At 32.8% G+C, this 22,006-nt stretch overlaps 1 protein-coding gene across 2 annotated transcripts in view; it reads right to left on the bottom strand.

The window, feature by feature from the left end:
- The window catches only part of SUPT3H (SPT3 homolog, SAGA and STAGA complex component), a 420,389-nt gene that overhangs the window by 348,749 nt on the left and 49,634 nt on the right, over window positions 1–22,006 (bottom strand). The gene's annotated exons all lie outside the window — the stretch shown is intronic.

Below are 22,006 nucleotides of genomic sequence, written 5' to 3'. Positions count from 1 at the left end.
AATTGAGTTATTTGTAGTGAGATGCATGGACCTAGAGTCTGTCATACAGAGTGAAGTAAGTCAGAAAGAGAAAGACAAATACCATATGCTAACACATATATATGGAATCTAAGAACAAAGAAATGTCATGAAGAACCTAGGGGTAAGACGGGAACAAAGACACAGACCTACTAGAGAATGGACTTGAGGATATGGGGAGGGGGAAGGGTAAGCTGTGACAAAGTGAGAGAGTGGCATGGACATACATACACTACCAAACGTAAGGTAGATAGCTAGTGGGAAGCAGCCGCATAGCACAGGGAGATCAGCTCGGTGCTTTGTGACCACCTAGAGGGGTGGGAAGGGAGGGTGGGAGGGAGGGAGATGCAAGAGGGAAGAGATATGGGAACATATGTATATGTATAACTGATTCACTTTGTTATAAAGCGGAAACTAACACACCATTCTAAAACAATTATACTCCAATAAAAATGTTAAAAAAAAATTCAGTTTAAGTATCACATCCAGCCCAACTGTTATCCCCTGAGGCTAAGTTATGTACCCCTCCTCTGCCATCCTTATAACGTTGTTTTGCTCATCCATTTACCACCTAATACATTCTAATGCCTTTTATTCATTCTATATCTCCAGCACTAAGCACACGTACTATATATACTTAACCAGTACAAGGAATGAATGAAAAAAAATGAAGTACTAAAGGATAAGGCACATGGTTTTAAAGATATGAAATACATAAACGAGCAGAACTATCAAGCATGGTTAGAGGATTTATACCCTGCACAAAAGCACCTGGCTGAGCGAGTAGGTACAAGCTGAACCATCCAGGGGTGCACCCTGGTGCAAGGCAAAGTACACCAGAAGAAGGGAGTGGTGGTTGTTTTTTGCTTTTTACTCCAAAGGTGTCATCTTCTCACCAGTCTGTATCGTCAAGAGTTTTTAGCCCAGAATGGAACTCTAACTGATTTGCCCAGAAAGGACACCTATCCTAATTCACAGAAAGGATGAATAGATAAACAAAATGTAGTATACACATACAACAGAATTCAGCTTTAAAAAAAAAGAGAGAAATTCTGAAACACACTACAACATGAATGAATCTTGAAGACATTATGCTAAGGGAAATAAGCCAGTCACAAAAGGGCAAATATTGTATGATTTTACTTATATAAAGTGTCTAGAACAGTCAAATCCACAGAGAGAAAAAACAGAATGGTGGCTGCCAGGGTTGGGGAAGGGAAGAATGAGAAGTTACTCTTTAATGGGTACTGCATTTCAATTTGAGAAGATGAAAAAGTTCTGGAGATAGATGGTCGTGATGGTTAGACAACCATTCCATATACTTAAGACCACTGTACTGTACATTTTTAAATGGTAAAAATGGCAAAATTTATGTATATACATATAGATGTCTGTTATCACAATTTTTAAATGTGTATGAACATTAATAAATTTAAATCAAATTTTTCTTGTTTCCAAAACTAAACTGCATCTTCCCAACTTTAACTGATTTACCCTATTACTTGTGGCAAACCACCACACTTAGTTATTACTTGTGTATCTTGTAACTTTTTAAAAATATTAAGCATTAATTTTGTATACTAAAATAATACATTACTCAGAGTTAGATATGTTGCACACTGCTTTCCTATAATTTTATCTTTTTATGGCTGAGAAAGACTAATTGTTCTATCTGCCTTAAAACGTTTCCAGGTTAACATTACTATGGTCACACTTTTATTATATGAAATTGTGGGGCCTCAAGTACTCACTTCCTACTAAAATTTACCTAATACTATTTTCTAAAGAAAACCCCAGTGCTGCCATCAGGTGATTCCTGAGCTCACCTCCCTTATCTGGCACATCTACCTTCAGCTCCTCAACTTTCACAATATGATGTCAAATCTGTTCCACCTTAACCTCGAGGCATAAGTCACTACTTAATCAGCAACCAAGAAGGGCTGCAATCTACGTACCTTTCAAGAATCATCACTGAGAACTGAAAGTAACAACACTTAAAAAGAGACTTAAGCATATGCAGTTTGGCAGTTCAACAATAGTGATTTCCAACCATTTTAAGTCAGCATATTGCTTTTTTAACATTAAAAAAATCACATGTTCAAACATAATAGCTATGTCACACTTATGAAGAATACAGACGACAAAAGCTACTACACATCCAGTAATGTTTTAAAACGTACTTGTACTTTACATGTAAATTTTACATGTAACAGAGGTACAGCAGCATGCATATTTGGCATAACATATTAAAGTCTACACTCAACATTCTCTGAGTACTATTTATAAATCCAACTATTCCTTGCAATAATCGAGCTATGGGCTACTTTAAGATACTCTTAAAACCTATCCCTTGATAAAGACAAATCATTGGAAAGAACGCAACTTTTTGCCCATTCGCTGTCCATCAACCCATCTTCCCACCTAACATTCCTCTCCTCAACTTAACCGCACTTTGGAGTGATGTCAGTCGATAGCAAGGCACTGTAGGAGACGCGTACCTACGAGTGCGTCCTGCATTTATGATACAAGTCACACACATTAAATTATATACTGTCCTCCCTATAGGAGCCATAGAAAAATTTCTAGTCTCAGCATCAGGAAAGAATGAGCAACAAACTTCTTTTAACCTTGTAAGAAACTGAATCTTAAAACTTGGTGTTTCCCAATGTGTTTTTCATATTCCATCTTCAACAATTCTGCATACCAACATACTATTACATTCTTATTTACTTAATAATTTCTTCAAATATCAACCCTTTTTTTTTACTTCAATTTTAACGGGAATCTTTTTACTCACTACCATAAATAAAAATCCAGAATCATTTACTATAAAGACAACTGTAAAAATAAGAACATGTTATTAAATTCTAATGATACACTGCTACCTGCTTTTTGTTAAAACTTCTCAAGCTAACGTTTTTTAAATTATGAATTAAAGATAGAACATTACTGAGAATATACTAAGAAGTCACCACCAGTTTTTTAAATACATTGTTTGCTATAACTGATATCCATTTTATACTATATTCCCTCACTCTCTCTCCTTCCCTTCTCAGAAATAACCACTAATCTATAGTTGGTATGTATCCTTCTCACCATGTTTTGGAATACTATTCTTATGCATAAAACATGGTATGGTGTTGTTTTAAAAATCTGCATCAGTAATGTCATTATTGTACATGTCCCTCTATAAGTCTACTTTTTGCACTCCTTTGTTTTTAAAATGTATCCATTCATGTTAGTACCTATTGACTTAGTTCATTTAAACTGTCCAACAACAACCATGCTATGTATTTGTTTCTACTTACTAATCCATTCCCCTATTTGATATTTGGATTGGTTTTTATTTTTGATTTTACAAGCAATGCTGCAATGAATACTTTATACATATTTATTTGTGCTCAGTTTCCGGTCCTATGTGAGAGGTTCTCAGGTTTATTGCTGCTTCAAACTTTAACAAGAGTTAAACTTTTATGTTCTGTAGGCATTTCACATACAAACCTGACTCCTGAACACCATCCTATTTTCTGACTTTATATTCCTTTTGCCTCATTCTTAATGTATTCTATCTTGCAATGCTGTTCCCACTTTTAAAAGTCATTTTAAGTTCTTTTTGGAACAAGGAAGGTTATAAATAAACAATGATGTTTTCATGAAAATATCAATTAAAATCTGAGATCTGGCTCTGGGAATTAAATACACAATGGGACTTGAGTCACTTAGTCGAAGGGGGTGAGCCTCAAGGGTCTCATCAAATGTAATATTTTACTCCCACAATGACCATGTAAATTTTAAGAAAGTAATCTGTGAAACACTATCTAATCATTAGTGGTATTATATTCAAAAGATATCATAATAATTTATTGAGAAGTCAGATAATATATTAACTGATAGACTAATACATAGACTTTTAAGAAAATATTTATGCATAATTACCTTTCTTATCCTCAGTTCCTAAAAAAGAGGTAACTATAAGAAAATATCCATCAGTAATACCTGCATTATGTCATGTGTGGTGAGTCTGACAGCTAAGGGTGAGATAATTACTAAATATGCTTGCTGAAAGATTTTAAAGAAAAATCGTAATAGTCAGCTGTTAACACCAGTACAGAGAAGACTGAAGTATGAATGTTTTTTTAACAGTAACAACTTCTTATTTAAATATTACAATACAATTATCTTTCTTTGGACAAATTCAGTCTAAATTTTAAAATTATCTGCGAAGTAAAAAGGTCTCTTGCTTTCACTTGGAGACAAAAAGGAAGACAACTACTAAGCTAATGTGGCCTATAATTATCCCAGAAGACCTGAGACTGAGACTGTCTGCCAGACACAGGCTGCACTACACCTGCAGCGCTGCAGTCAGTTCTGAACTGCACTGTCCTAGGACCAAATGAATCCCTTCTGGAGAAGGACCAGGACGCTGAAGATTTCAAAACATGGCAGGAGTGGGGAGCAGAATGGGAGAAAAAGCTAACATTTATTTTGTATATACTCTTCTGGGCACTGTTTTTAATATGTTATCCTTTAAACAACAACAAAAATCCTGTACGGTAGGTCTTATTATCTCTTTTTAAAGATAAGAAAAAAATTAAGTTTCCAAACAATTAACTCACTCAAAGCTAAAAAGTGTGAAGAGTTATACCAGATTTCAGGTCTATCCAATTCCAAACTCTTTCCACACTATTGATTCTAATGTCAAATAATAACAGCAGCTAATGCCAACTGAGGCTTTATTCTATATACTGAAGCATTCCACAGTAAGACATCACAAAATCCCATTGAGAGAGATACCGTGCTACTCCCAGTTGACAAATGAGGAAACAGAGGGTCAGGGAAGTGAAGTACCTCGCATCCAGTCACACAGCAAATAAATGGGAAAGCCAGGTTTCCCCAAGAAGTCTCCCTCAACCACTACACTGCAAGCAAAAGAGAGAAACTGAGAAGGCTGGCCTTGAGAAAATAAAATCTAACAGAGATCTCACAAACATTTTCCGGTCTAAACCCCACCTAAAACATAACTCTTCTATACAGAATTCTAGTTAGCAATGGAGGCAGACAGATCTGGGTTCCAATCTTAGATCCACTACCTATTGGCTGTGTGACCTTGGTCAATTCACACAACCTTTCTCTGAGCTTCTGCTTCCTCATTTGCAAAATGGAGATAAAAAGAATCTTCACAGCTGACAAAGGAATGAGATAACTCATGAATGCCACATCTACTATGAGCTAAGCATTATGTCAGAGGGAGTTAAACTTTATCTCATTTTAACCTTACAATAATCTTTCAAGATGCATTATCATCAGTTTTAATGATTTAGGATAGCATTTCAGAGGTTATGTGGTTTATCCAAAGTCACAGTTATTAAGTGATAGAAGAAAAGTTTAAATTATACCCTTCAAAATTCAAAGATAACACAGCTTTCCTCTTATATCAATGGTATCACCAAGTAGAACGAAGAGTTCTCTTAGAAGTTAATCTGAACCACAATGAGATTATCAATCCTATGACCTTTCAGCAATCTAATAGTAATTCTGGACATACAGTATTTCTCCAGACTCTCTAGACTCTTGACCATCAGCAAATATCATTGATATGCAACTTCCTATCAACCATAACTGCCAAGGAAAAGCCACTGTGATTCTCTCCCCTCACCTATTCCCCTGTGTAACACAGATCTGCATTAAAAACAACATGGACAAAACTTCGGTGAGACCAGAAACTACAAACTCACAGAAGGCAGTGAGAGAGGTAGGTGGCAATGGCAGCTGCAAGACTGTGGATAAGTCACTTAGAATTCATGTACTTCCATTTCCTCATCTCTCATAGTGTTACTGTGAGGACTTACAACAGCACTGTAGCACTGTGCTAATTTGTTTACATACATTATCTAATCACATCCTTACAGAAGTCCAAGGATGGGGGAGTACACTCTTAACCCTATCTTATAGATGAAAACACTGAGGTTGAGGTTTACCTCAAATCACACCATCCTAAAGCTGCCCTGGTTCCAAAACACCTAAAGATATGTTGATAAACATTCTGTACATAGTCTCTTAAGCTGCAGTAGGAGTAGGTCTTTCTGACATTCAAGCATAGGGACTTTTGCTTTTGCTACTGAAAACATAAAAGACAATCTTACTTTCTCTCACCTTCATAATTCCCCTCCCCTAAATTACTAATGGTATGTAAAATTTTAAAACTTCAACATCTACTTCCCCGTGCAGCTCATCACCTAGAGAAAACCCAGCACAGAGTAGACATCCCATATGTACTGAATGAATGATTCAACATAATTTGCTTATCAGCTCCTCGTATCAGGCACTTTACAAACATTATCTAATTTTCATAATATTCATAAAATGATTGTGCCCACTTTAGAGATGAAGAAGCAGAAAATTCCAGAGGTTGAATCACAGAGTCGATCATTTGCAGAGCCAGGGATGGAACACAGTTTTGACAAACTCCAGAGCTGTTTTCTTTCTAGAACCTCACGTTGTTCTCACTCTGAAGTTCACTAAAAAGTTTTAAGGAAAGGCAGGGCTTGTGATAACTTGGAGGATGACCAGGACTTCAGAAAGTGGAGACAAGCAAGCCATTACAGACACAGGAATAAAGAGAAGTGAAGACAGCAAGAAACAAGTTTGGAAAATGACGTTTAGCACCGTGACCTAGAACAAGCATTTAACCTACCTAACTATACATACGTATATAAGAGGTTTGTAGTAACAAAAGTAAAAACAAAAAAGTACTAGAGTGGATAAATTTCGAGACAGAGAAATGAGGTCATAATTCATAAGGCAAGGGTCAGGAAGTTTAGAGTATAAACCAAGTTGGAAAAACAGAGGGAAAGAAAGGCTATAGGGAAACAAGTGATAAGAATCAACTAAAATAAAGGAGTCAAAGAACAAAATAGCAAATCCAGTGACTGGAAGAATGATGGTGTCATTAAGAAATTTTGTTTTCTACATTTCAACAAAATACAGGTATAAACTTCATAACAGGAAAAACTACTGATAATATTCTTTTTCATTTAATTTTAATTTAATTGCTTAAATGAAGGAAGAAGAAGGGACTGAAGAAGAGAATTAAAGATGTTTCACAGTTAATTCCCAGACATCTGTGTCTTGATCTACCTGTAACATATCAAAACAATCATTCACAAAAACCAGGAACAAATCTTACAAGATATGTCTAACAAATGTAAAGAATATTTATTACAATGTTACCTAATTCTTAATGACAAATAACTCAAAAGTCCATAACAATACATTGTAAAACATACACAGCTATTAGGTCTGCTCAAATGAGAAAAGTAAATGACTGACGATGAGCAACATAATCATTATTTCATGAAGTAAGTGATAAAATTTGAAAATATCACGTTGCAAATTAAACCAATTTATTTCTCAAAACTCTCCACCAAAATACTAGAATTTATCAAAATTTTTTGAAATCTCCAGTTTTATATTTAAATTTCCTGTTAACTTTACCTTGATCTCACAATACATCCATGTTTATAATTATATTTTAAAAATTACTTACCAGAAATTAAAATTGATGCTTCAAAAATATGGGTCATTTTCATCTTGTGGCTTTTGATTATCCCTGGCACAAAGTCATAAAACCACGGAAGTTGAAAGTTTAAAAAGCATCAAAATAAGTAAAAATGTTTTGTATTCAATAGAACTACATGATGACTATTTAAAAACAAAAGCAGTAACAGGCTCTAGAACAAGCAGCCTCTGAAACAAAAGAAATCTTAAAATAATTGAAGATCCCAAATACAAAAACAGGTTTTAAATACACACATGCACATTAGAGAAAAACAGAGAACTAAAAGTTCAACCATGTGAAAATGCTATAATACCCACAAGGAGGAATACTATTTAGTAACTAAAATGGTATTATAGAGATTCTTAATATATTTAGAAAACATACCATAATGTTAACTTAAAAATTAAGTTAAAAAAGTCACATATATATGTATAAATATAGATGTCTCAAATATATACAAAAAGAAAAAACACTGATTTAAAAGTTTTATCTCTAAGAAAAAGAATTATGAGTGCTTTCTGTTCTTTATATTATGCAACCTTTTGCCATTTTTCTAAATTGGTATATAAACATGATTTGCAACAAAGCCTAACAATGGCAAATTCTGGTGAAAGCAGCCATTTCACGGCGGGGTTGGGGGAGAGGGGCGGGGGGGTGACCTTACCTAAAGAGGTCAAGGATAATCTTGGATAATAATTATATTGGACTTCTCTTCAGAAACTATGCAAGTAAGAAGAGAGATGAATGAAATATTTAAAGTGCTGAAAGAAAGAAGCCACCAACTTAGAATTCTGTGTCCATCAAAATTATTCTTCAAAACTGAAAAAGAAATAAAGACTTTCTCACACACACAAAGAAAAACTTAAGGGAGTTCATTACCAGCAAACCTGCCTTGCAAGAAATGCTAAAAGACATCCTTCAAAGAGAAAGAAAATGATTAAGTCAGAAACATAGATCTATACAGAGAAAGAAACAGCATTATACAGGGAATAAAAAAGGTAAAATAAAACTTTTTAAAATTTTATTTATACTTAATTGATCTAACAAATATTAGTTTGTTCAAAATAATAATAGCAACAATGTATTCCGTGATTAGCTTATAGAGAAGGGAAATGAATGACAACAATGCTATAAAGGAGGGAATACTCTTTTATAAGGTACTTGCACTGGATCTCCCTGGTGGCACAGTGGTTAAGAATCTGCAGGGGACACAGGTTCGAGCCCTGGTCCAAGAAGATCCCACATGCCATGGAGCAACTAAGCCCGCGCACCATAACTACTGAACCTGAGCTCTAGAGCCCGCATGCCACAACTACTGAAGCCCGCACGCCTACAGCTCGTGCTCCACAACAAGAGAAGCCACCACAATGAGAAGCCCACTCACAACAACAAAGAGTAGCCCCCACTCGCCACAACTAGAGAAAGCCCGCGCACAGCAATGAAAACCCAACACAGCCAAAAACAGAGAGATAGATACATAGATACATAGATAAATAAATTTATTTATTTATTTAAAAAAAAAAGGTACTTGCACTACCCATGAAGCCATATAGCGTTATTTCACGGTGGACTCAGAATAGTTTTAAGCATATATTTCAAACTGCAGAATAACCACAAAATAACTTTTTAAAGAAAGGAAAGTATAATTGATATATTGAGAGGAAAGAAAATGGAACAATATAAAATGCTCAATTAACACCAACCAGGAAAGTCATAAAAAGAGTGGAAGCCAAGAAGAGAAAGAGAGAGAGAGAAACAAAGAACAAGATCAGTGATAGACAAGAGTTACAAATATGTAGATATTAAACCAACTATATCAATAAACACATGGGTCAAAGAAAGAGTCTCAAGATAAGTTTGAAAATATTTCAAAATATTTCAAACTAAATGAAAAGTAAAATACAACACACCAAAACTTGTGGATTCAGAAAAAGAAGTGCTTAGAGAGAGATTTACAGCATTATATGCATACATTAATATTAGAAAAGATCTAAAACCAGTAATTTAAGCTTCCACCTTAGGAAAATAGAAAAAAGACAAATTAAAACCAAGGTAGGCAAAAGAAATAATAAAATCTAGAGCTGAAATTAAAGATATTGAAAACAAAATCTATAGAGAAAACTGATGAAACCAAAAGCTGATTCTTTGAAAAAAATGAAACTTATAAACCTCTAGCCAGTTTAAGAAAAAAAGACACAAATTACTAATATGAGAAAGAGGGAACATTACTACTTATCCCATGGACATTTATAAGATAATAAAGGAATACTGTTAACAACTCTATGCTCACAAATTTGATAACTCAGATAAAATGGACCAATTCCTTGAAAGACACAGGCTACCAATACTCACACAATGACAAATAAATCATCTGAATAGGCCTATATCTATTTTAAAAATTGAGTCAATAGATAATAATCTTCTAAAACAGAAAGCGCCAGGCCCAGATGGCTTCGTTGGTGAATCCTAGCAAATATAAGGAAGCAATTATCTTCAATTCTCTACAATCTGATCCAGAGGGAACACTTCCTAACTCATTCTATAAGGCTACCATTCCTCTATTACCAGACAAAGACACTGTAAGTAAGGAAAGATACAGAACAATATCTTCCATGAACACAGATGCAAAAAAATCCTCCACAAATTATTAGCAAATAAAATTCAATATTGTATAAAAAGAAGTGTTCACAACAACCAAGTGGGATTTATTTGAAAATCAACTGATCTAATCCATCATACCAACAGGCTAAAAAAGAAAGACCATATGCTCCTATCAATAGACAAAATTTGACAAGATCCAACACCCCTTCATAATAAAACATTCTCAGCAAATTAAAATTCTTCAACTTGATAATGAACATATGCGAAAACCCTACAGCTAATGTCATACTTGATGGTGAGAAACTAGATGCTTTCCTCTCTAAGATCAGTAACAAGGCAAGGATATTCCCTTTTCACCACCACTACTATTCAACATCATACTAGAAGTTCTAGCTAATGCAATAAGCTAAGGAAAGGACATAAAAGGTATAAAGATTGGAAATGAAGAAATAAAACTATCTTTGTTCACAGGTGACGTGACTGTCTATGTATAAAATTACAAAGAATCAATAAAAAAACTCCTAGAAACAATAGACAATTAATAATAGCAAGGTTGTAGAATATAAGGTAAATATATGAAAGCCAAATTACTTGCCTGCATACCAGGAATCAATGATTGGAATTTGAAATTTTAAAAATATGTACCATTTACCTTGACATTAAAAAAATGAATACTTATATATAATATTAATCTAATAAACTATGTAGATCTATATGAGGTAAACTACAAAACTCTAATTAAAGAGATCAATGAAGACTGAAATAAAATGGAAAGACATTCTGTGTTCACTGACACAGCTTTCCCACTCAAAATTGTTAAGATATCAGTTTTTTCCAACTGGATCTATAGATTCAATGCAATCCCAAAGAAAATCCCAGCAAGTTACTTTGTGAATATCAACAAACTGATATGTCACTGCACCATTAATAAAGCTACAGTAATCAAGACAGCACAGTATTGGCAAAAGAAGAGACATCTAAATCAATGGAACAGAATAGACAGCCCAGAAACAGACGCACACAAATGAGCAGGGCAATCCAACAGATACTCTTGTCACCAAATGGTGCTGGAATAACTAAACATCCAAATGTAAAAGAAATGAATCTAGACACTGACCCTACATCTTTCACAAAGATTAACTCAAAATAGTCCACAAACCAAATGTAAAGTTCAAAACTATGAAATTTCTAGAAGAGAAGATGGGAGAAAATCTAGATGACTTGAATTTGGAAAGACTTTTTAGACACAAACACCAAAAGTATGAGAGAAAAAACTGATAAGCTAGACTTCATTAAAATGAAAAACTTCCACTGTGCGAAAGATACCGTAAAGAGAATGAAAAGACAAGCCACAGATTAGGAGAAAATATTTGCAAAACACACATCTCATTTGGCAGCTCCTCAAAAAGCTAAACACAGAAGTACTATATGACCCAGCAATTCCACTCCTAGGTATACACTCAAAAGAACTGAATACAGGAACTTGAACAGATACTTAAACATCAATGTTCAATTACAGCATTATTCACAATAACCAAAAGGTGGAAATAATTCAAGTGTCCATCAATAATTCAAGTGTCACATTCACATTTGGAATGTACAAACCAAATGTGGTATGTACAACGAACTCTTAAAACTCAATTTAAAAAAATTTAATTTAAAACGGGGGATAGATCTGAACAGATACCTCCCTAAGATATACAGATGGCAAATAAGCATATGAAAAGTTGCTCAACACCATTTGCCATTAAGGAATATACAAATTAAAACAATGATGAGGTACTATTACACACCTATCAGAATAGCTAAAATCCAAAACACTGAGAACCGCAAAAGCTGACAAGGGTGGAGCAATGGGAGCTCTCATTCTTTACTGCTCTGAATACAAAATGGTAAAAGCTACTTTGGACGACAGTTTGGCAGTTTCTTACAAAGTTAAACACAGTCTTAACAAACAATCTAGAAATTGCACTCCTAAGTACTGATATTTACCCAAATGAGTTGAAAACCCGATATTTACCCAAGTGAGTTGAAAACATGTCCACACAAAAACCAGCACTTATATTTATAGCAGCTTTATTCATAACTGCCAGAAACTGGAAGCAACCAAGATTTCCTTCAATAGGTGAATGGATAAACGAACTGTGGTACATCCATATAATGAAATATTTCTCAGCAGTAAAAAGAAATCAGCTTTTAAGCCACAAAAAAGACACAAAAGAACCTTAAATGAACACTGCTGAGTGAAAGAATTCAGTCTGAAAAGCCTACATTTTGTATGATTCCAACTATATGACATTCTGAAACAGACAGTACTATAGAGAGAGTAAAAACACCAGTTGCTAAAATGGTTAAGACACTGAATTTTGTTATGCGTATTTAACCAAAATTTTATGGCGATTTCTAGAAAAAAATATTCTGTATGATACTATAATAATGGGTATATAACATTATGCATTTGATCAAGCCTACAGAACTGCACAACAAAGAATGATGCCTAATATAAACTACTGACTTCAGGAGATAACATACCAATATTGGTTCATCAATTGTAGCAAACACAGGCCCCAATGGAAGATGTTAATAGTAGGGGAAACTGAGGGCTGGGGGAAGTATATAGAAGTCAGTACTTCCCACTCAAATTTCTGTAAAATTAAAATGGCTCTAAAAAATAAAACCTATTAAGTTTTTAAATGGTTCTTTTTGACACTTCCAGTATTAAGCTTTATAACGATTTCAGACAGTAACTAACTAAAGAGCAGTGCTGTCATATGTATCAATTATATGGAATAATCCATAAGCTCTTCCAGAAATATGCAAACTTTAGGATTCTTAATTTTTTAAAAACTGAACTGATAGCTAAAAGGACAAGAACCCTGGAAATTTAAAATTGTACAAACAGAAGGCAAAACATAATAAATAAATCTGTATTTAACCATTAACTTTTAGGCCAGGTTTTATTCCTCAAAGGTTCATCTTCCTAATAAATGAACATTAAAACTTTAAATGCCAAAACTCTTTTGAATTAATTTATAAAAATCTTGCTTACATATTAAATATTTCCTTAACTTTTTTACACAAAGTATGTTTAATAAAATGTTCCTCCTGTTTGTTAAACTGCTTTCAGCACAGTGCTACCTTTTTAAAAAATCTATTAAGGTAGATAGGGTAGTCTGAATCCACATTAAATGACCTTGGAGGATGCTTTTTGAGGTTTGGTTTATTAGTACTTTTGTGTGTTTAGTCCCCAGACAGGCTATTCTCATTACTTGCAATGATTTATGTGTCTGTTTTATAATTAAATATTGGGGAAAGGGGTGTGGCGTAAAAACAATCATGTTAGAACTTTATCATAAATGAGGGCAAGCAGGCAATGACCAGAGCTTGCAGGAGAGCAAGAAGGGAGGGAGACTTTACGATAAAATTTTATGAGATTTATATAGTAGTAATGATACACTAAAGGTCTCAAATTCAGACCAAAATATGGGTTCATTTGCTCTTTATCAATTGAAAAAAATGTGTTCTTTTCCTGCTCAGTTGTTGTAATCATCATCATCACCCAATAAATGATAGTCAGTCGAGCTAATGTAGGTGAACCCTCAGAAAGCTAGTTTACTTTGGATAATATGTGCAGTGATGGGTGCAATGAATGTTTTAGAGATTAATACCAAAAATAATTAATTCCTTTATCTACTCAGATTTAAATTCAAATATAAATGAAAAAGAGAGAAAATAGCTCATAATCTGATAAGATTTCTGTTAAATATTTTATGCTTGGGCATTAAATCCTGTGAATTCTGAAAAGAAAACATTTCTGTGGATAAAAGGCATAGGAATCTTACCATCCTTCTTACTAGTAATAATGAATGACTAATATAAATACTGAGATTTATGATAATTTGGGGATACATTAAAATCAAGATTACTTATTTGGATTCCAACCCTATTCCTAAAAGAATTTTAGTGTGTCTTATAAAACTATTCACAATACAATTATACGATCAAGATGAAATTACACTGCTCAATTCAAAAGGCAGTTGTAAAGCCCCACAGATATGATCTTTCACATAACAATCAATTAAAACAAACAAAAAAAATCCCAGATTTTTAAAATACTTTAAGAAAAGATTTTCATTATAATAAGTAAATTAAAAGTTTGATCATTATTTCAAACTGTTCTTGCCTCTTCTATAAAAGAGGCTATCCACTAGGCCACAAGTTCTATACATATAAAAGTACAGAGGTAGCAGGAGTGGGCAGACTATGGCACACCAGCTGCCCGTTCATGCATATATGGTTTTACTGAAACACAGCCATGCCCATTCATTTACCCATTGTCTAATTTACTTACTGTCTCTCTTTCAGACTACAATGGCAGAGTTGAGTAGTAAACAGGGCCCTTACAGCACACAAAGCCAAAAATCTTTACTATGTAGCCCTCTACAGAAAAAATGTAAACATCTCTGGTAGGGTGTTAATAAAAAAACACAAATTCAGAATAATTTAAATACAGAAATATAGGCTTCTGCTCATTAAAATACTTCTTCAAAGAGTATAATTTAATAGTATAAACAATTTAGTAGCGGTAGTACAATTCAGTAGTATTTATTTAATGTGAATGAACTTTTATAGGCATTTTTACATATCTTAGAAGCATCCAGTTAATAAACAAGGACATAGTAATAACAGATGCTTATTTTGATCCTCTAAAAACCTCTAGCTTATTGGTCTAGACTTGAGTTACTATAATAAAAAGGTAAAAATTTTTATATTGCTATTTTCAAAAATATTTTACCATTTTCAATTTATATTTGCCACGTATAAATTTGTGAAAATTAGTTCTTTTAATGTGAATGGAATTTCAATGTAAAAAATAAAACTATAAACTAAAACCTAAAATTGCTATGTATAGCCCAGGCTATCCATATTCACTTCTTTACAAAAAAAAAAAACTTACTATTTATAAAAATAAATGAATTTTCCCCATCTACCTGATTTCATTTTGAAATCAAATCCCCATACACCTTTTCCAAAACATGTTTCACCTTTAAGAAGTTATTGTTATATCTATATGTATAGCTGATTCACGTTGTTATAAAGCAGAAACTAACACATCATTGTAAAGCAATTATACTCCAATAAAGATGTTAAAAAAAAAGAAGTTATTGTTTAAGATGAAAAATAGCAGAATGCCTAAAATAAATAGTAAAAAAAAAAAAGTCCCTTCACCTGGACTCACCAATAGTTAACATTTTGCCACATCTGTCTTATGTACGAATTTTAGTACTGACTTCATGAAAATAACTCATCATGCACCTCTTTTAAGAGTAAGGATATTTTCCTATATATGTGCAACAGCATTATCACACTTAATAAATATTCCATAGTATCATCAATATCAAGTCCATATTCAAGTTTCCTCAAATATCCTAAAAATGACTTACGAAGCTTTTTAAAAAATCTAGCATCCAGTCAAGGTTCACATACATGACCAATTTCTGAGAGACAAGGGCCAAGTTTTTCTTTAAACAGTCTTTTTGTGTATACTATCTTCTCTCTTCTTTCCGAAAACTTGTTCTCTGGAAAAGCTGTAGGAACACAATTTCCCCAGTACTTTCCTGCCAGAACCATTCAGCAATGGAAAGGTACTGGGATAATGGTGGGGAGTAAATTGAATTTCCAATTATCTCAGTAGATTCTGTTTTTACTATGAAAATATCTAGAATGAAATTGCAATCTTATCATAGCTGATTTCATTTTTTATAAATATATACCTAGCCAACATTCATTGATCATCATGTGAAAAGTCTTGTGACTAGGACATGCCAGGACTTAAGAAATTAAGCTTTAATACTGTTATCACTAATAACTTAATAAGAATCATGAATAACTATCCAAATACTGTATCTTATAAAAAGAAACAATATTTTCTAAAAGTCTAAAGCGTGCTCTTTACTGGTCACTGAAAAAGCCAGTTTTAGAAGACAAAACATACTTTTTAAAAAAAAATGTAGTCAATTTTTATAGTTCACTAAGTTAAATAAAGCTTTAATCATCCCATAAAAAGACTGAATAGCTTGCATATTATGCCCATGCACTAAGAAACCGACTTCTTTGGCAATTTGTTTCAAAATTTTCAAGCTTTTACTAAAGTGTAAAACTTATATTTTGAACAATGCTTTATTATACCATTATAAAAATATGTACTTCTGAATAACATGAACCACAAATTTTTTATTATTAATATAATTAAAGTATATAAATATTTTCAAATTCTTTCATAATTTATTTAATCTTAAAGTTCAAATTGGAGCAATTTTTGACTACTAAGCTGTCTGGGAAATTGAGATTTCCAATGGGAATACTGTCAAATTTATAAAAACAAAAAGATCAGTATTCTAGTGATTCATTTCCAATATATTCTCTATATTGTTAATTATGGCTGAACTCAGAGTATTTTCCAGTGTAAATTATACACAAGGCTTAACAAATAGTGACCTAAATCTGCAATTGCCTTTACAGAAACCAATGAAAAATCTATACACAGCAATGAAATTGGCATGCAAATAAAAGAACTGTCAAGATATGTATCCCTAAAAATAAGCCTACAATAACTATTTTAAAGGCTGTGTGTGGTCTCACCCATATATTTTGGCAAGATGCACTTTCTCCAACCACAGCTAGATTCATCCAAATGCAGTGGCACTGGAGAGCCTCTGTCTCACCTGTCAAAGTTGAAGAACGTTGTTCCAAAGACCACCATGAGTCCATGGAGAAAAGCCACAATGCTACAGCTGTTATTGATAAGCAGTCTCTTAAGGAGAAAATACTTCAAACAATTAAGCAAATCAGCCTTAACAGAGATATAGACAGATAGACAATATATTAATGTTTAAATGGTGAGATGACAAATACCATGCCAGGTCAGAAACAGTGACAACTTATATACTGGAATACTAAGGAATCTTTCATAAGTAACACTAACTTAATAGTCTTTTCTATTCTTTATCTAATACAATTTCTATACATTATTTACCAATTCAAAAGAACTATTATGTTTCCCTTATTTAAATATTTTAAAACCTCAAAATTCATCTAAATTACTAAGGTACTAAATTCATCAAAATTACTAAAGTCTGACAGTTAAGAGCACAGAAGATTAAGACTTAAAAACAGAAACCCTAAATATATTAAAACCTGATTTTTTTTTTTAGAAGATATCTTTGTATCTTTTTCAACCACGTTATAAAAGCAGTTTTCTGCTTTAGATTAACCCCCCCCCCCTTTAGTAAAGTATATAAACTGGTCAGGTAAGCTACAGGTAGGTTAAGATAAATAAAACGAAAGAGCAAGAAAAACAATTACTTTGAAAAGAAAAATGCTTCAGTGAACAATTCAAGCCCCATCTCAAACCTGGCAATAAAAAACAACTTAAAGCAAAATGTAAAGAAATATACCTGGCTGGGTGAAAAGTATAAATAATCGTGATGAACATCTCATAATTTAACTTATTTTTCCTACTAGATGACAATGTCCTCGAACCCTATATAATACTGCAACAATTCAATCAAAAAAGAAAAAGGGTGCCTTTTTGTACCCTTTCCAGGAAAGTGAATATCCAAAAAGTTCTCATTATAAGAGAGCTTCACCTACAAACAAGTCCCATAGCACAAAGGCTCCAATGTACTATGATGTCCCACACTTTCATTTACTATATTCTCTAAGTACAAAGGTTCCAAAAAGATTAGTTTCACTTTTCCCTAGATATATTTAGTATGTTAACTAGTATAGTTGGGATATTATTTTCCTTTGGTTTTGTCAGTAGCATGTCTGATATAAATTTTATTAAGTGGTAGTATATGTAACATTGCATTGTGGGTAGTAGTTTCCTGCTTTACCCTAGCCACATCCTCAGCTGTCATATTGAGCATGTTTCGCATATTTTCTGCAAGTTCTCGACTTTTTTTTCTTCTTAGAAAAATGACAGCAGAAGATGAATTGTTCTAATAATTATAAGAAACATGAATTATTTATACAGTTACATTAAACAAGTATGGATCACTGTGTACTTTGAAAAACAGTCAAAGGGAGAAAAAAGTAATCCTCATAATTAAAGGGCTAAATTCATGTGAAACAATGTAAAAGTAAATTAACACAGAGGAAGGAATTAAAAAATGTTAAAAGAAATCTCTGTAATCAGATGCCAATACCATCTAACAAATGAGGTGTACTATAACAAGATATATCAACGATTTGCCTTGAATGTTAGAAGCTTCAAACCTGTAACGTATTCATTAGTGAAGATTAATGTCAATATCCCCTACTAGAACCTTAAGAATCTACTTTGAGATTTTATAAATGTCAAAACAGAGAAAGAGAAACCAAAAAAGCCTGGAGGAGAGAGGGAAGAAAGGGGGAGGAGTGGAAGGGGAGACAGAAGGGGAGAGAGAGAGACACAAAAGTTAACTACTTTCTCTTTTGGCATCCAACTTCCACATTATCTCACATTAGACAGAGAGCTGCTAATACTAACCAAATGAAGTTGTTCAAACAATCATGGATATGGTAGTGCTTTGGGTTTTTACAAAATTTAAAGAAACTGAGGAGAAAAACAAAGAATACTCTGATTACAAAAAATACCACTTTTTTTAGTATATATATACATACACACACATATATATGTAAATTTTTTTAAGTACCAAAAAATAATACCTTGTACACACATACAACCACACATGTGTGTGCAGGTGTGAACACGGATATATACCCCATTGAAATAAGGAAGTGTAATTAAATCTCTCATAATCATAATTTATAATAGCAATAAAATTATACATATTTTACTAATGTAAAAATTTTTCAAAGCATCAATAAAAGGCCCAATAAATGCTATGTAAGTCTCAATAGCTATACATCAAATCCAAATAAAATTGTCACACAAGTTGAAACAATAAATTAAGAAAATTCCTTGCTGAAACCTCATAATCAATGAGAACATTTTAAGCCAAAATAGGATTTCTACAATTTATAAAATTCCTACATCAAACCTATTTTGCTTCTATTGTTTTCAATTAAAAGAAAAATAGAACAGCAACAAAAATAAGTTTAAAACAATCAAAAAAAAATAGAAATGGGCACAAGACTGGTATTGATAAAACTACTGTATTATAATAGGATCATTAATTCAGAAAATTAAAAATGATTCAAAAGGTAACAATGAAGATATATATGTAGCATTTGAAACATTACAGTCTTATATAACAATATACAATGTAAAAAATTCGACCAATGTTGACAAACTTATTAAATACAAGGCAATGGGAAAACAAATAACTAACTTCTTTACTTTTCGTGAAACTGTTTTCAAGTTCAAAGCTATATTTCATTTCCATGGCATTATAATACATAATCTATACAGCAGACTTAAACTCGATACTTACTTCAACATAGCAAATACTAATATATCCCCTAAAAGAATGAAGTTTTGAGGGTCTTTAAAAAACCAAAAAAACCCTGTGGTTTGCATTTCTGATTTTAAGCATAATCAAGAGCTTGCTTTATCTGCAGTGACTTTTCTGAGTCAGTCTCTCTTCAACACATGTGGTAAGCTAATTCTAATGAAACAGACTGTCAATTATCAAATGTGTACCAGTTATCACTGTTGTTTTAAAATTTTTACCACAAAGTAATATTTGCTCCGAAGAGGATAGATTTTCAATTTATAAAAAGAAAAAAAGTATATGTATGTATGTACGTATGCATGTGTTTGTGTGTGTACGGATAATGAACATACAGACTTTAAAGCACAAGACTTCACTACTTTCTCCTGCCAGAATTTGATGGGCCTCACACAGAACAGAAAGGGCATATTCAACAATATCTATTAAACTCTTAAGCAGTAAGAGTGATTACCCTGACCCAAAAATTATGTGCAGGAGGGTTACCTGCAAAAACAGAACAAGCAGTTAAGAGACATATAGATGTTAAAAATTATTCAAATACATATACAGTTAATTTGGAGGGCCAAAGTACACTTAATAAAAACAAAAAATTTTAAGGGAGAAAATATTTAGCAAAAAGTTTTAAGATGTCAGCAAACCCAAACGCAGAAACTGAAAACTCATTCTGAAAAAAGAAAAGCATTTACTTAGCAGACTACTAAATTTTTTCAATTGCCTGATTCTGCTGCTATTGTATGTGCATATGGAACTATGTTTGAAAATTCCACGAATTATATAGACAAAGCCCTCCTTTAACTTACGTTAGATATTAATTAGAGCTACAGATCCCACTGTACGCCTTATTTATGAAACAGAATCAATGAATAAATTTTCCCTTTTGCATGAATAACTGCATGTTAAATGAAAGCTTTTACTTTTCAATGTAAAACCTGTTTACATACACAATGAGGCATGATAAATATGTATTTTAAATAAAACACTAAAACGTTATTTCTGGTTTTTTAATCACTAAAAATTTATTATGGAAAAGTTCTAGATATTTGAATAATAAAGGATTAAAGTCATTCCCATATCCTCCCAGTGTATTTTGGGCAAATTATTTTTTTGTAAGAAACTTATGAACACATTAGTACATTTATCTTTATCAAATATAAACCAAAAACAGATAATGAACTGTGCTAGGATGACCATACGAAGGGGTACTTTGGCTCTAACATCCTCCTCAGTATTTCCCAGTCCTTACCCCATTATACACCCCAAATAATGTTTTGTAATCACTGTCTCCGCCCACCCTCCCACTCATTTACTTCATGCCACTCCTGGTTACTATCACACTAGGAAGAAGTCTAACATGCAAATTCAGAGTGGCGTGGATAAATGGCAAAAAAATGCCTAGAAAATTGGTCTGTTCAGCTTTATAATTTTTGCTGAAAAATACCCCATTTCTCTCAACTGATGAAAACAGGAAGCTCTATTCATAAATATGAAATTCTCTGCCTATGATATATAATCATCCTAATAAGAAAATGAGTTCTATACATACATGTCCAAAGGGGCAAAAAAGGAGATAGTTTCCCAAAGATGTTTCCAATTTTCTTCTGAATCAGAATTAGCAAATCGAGACGACTAACATACTCTGTGTGCATTATTCCGTACTACACACAGCATTTTGTAATTTATTTCAAAAGCTTCTATTATAAACAAAAAATACAGCTTCTGTTAACCCACTCCATTCTGAGCTTACAAAAATCAATAACATTGAACAATCTAAGTTACAACATAAGAATTTTACTTTATATTTGTATAAGACTTGCTATCAAAGGTTCTGTTAAGGTTAATATCCAAGTAAACGATACAAAATGAGTATACAAAATGAGTATATTTCCTTGAAAAATAAAAATTATTACACACATAAAGAAAACTAAGATTCATCCAATAAACTATGCCACAAGTTTTGCTATTCATTTTTATAAGATACTCAAACTAGCCATGAGATAAAGGTAAACATAATACAAAAGATACTAATTATATTTAATCTTTACTGTAGGAGCCGGCATCTAATATTGATCATACATAAACTAGACAGACGTGATTTAATATTTGTAAAGGAATCCCCAGACTAACACTTTCATGACGGCCAATTACAGTCAAGCCCAGCAAGCAGTTTGCAACCAGACCTTAAGAAAGGTAAACTTTTTTACAATGAGTTACAGATTCATGAGTTTAAGAAGACAAGAAAAAGGAAAACAGAAGGACTCCAATCACTCAGCAAATATGAAGCAGACCCCAGAATGTGATACAATCCAAAGATGTAAATTATTGTAAATCATCACTGTTGTTCAGGATTTCACACACAGCCTCTTGAGCC

The sequence above is a fragment of the Delphinus delphis genome, chromosome 10 (genome assembly GCF_949987515.2).
Source record: "Delphinus delphis chromosome 10, mDelDel1.2, whole genome shotgun sequence".
NCBI classification, from domain to species: domain Eukaryota; kingdom Metazoa; phylum Chordata; class Mammalia; order Artiodactyla; family Delphinidae; genus Delphinus; species Delphinus delphis.
The sequence above is the reverse complement of the archived record's forward strand: the minus strand, read 5'-3'. Positions and strand labels throughout refer to the sequence as shown.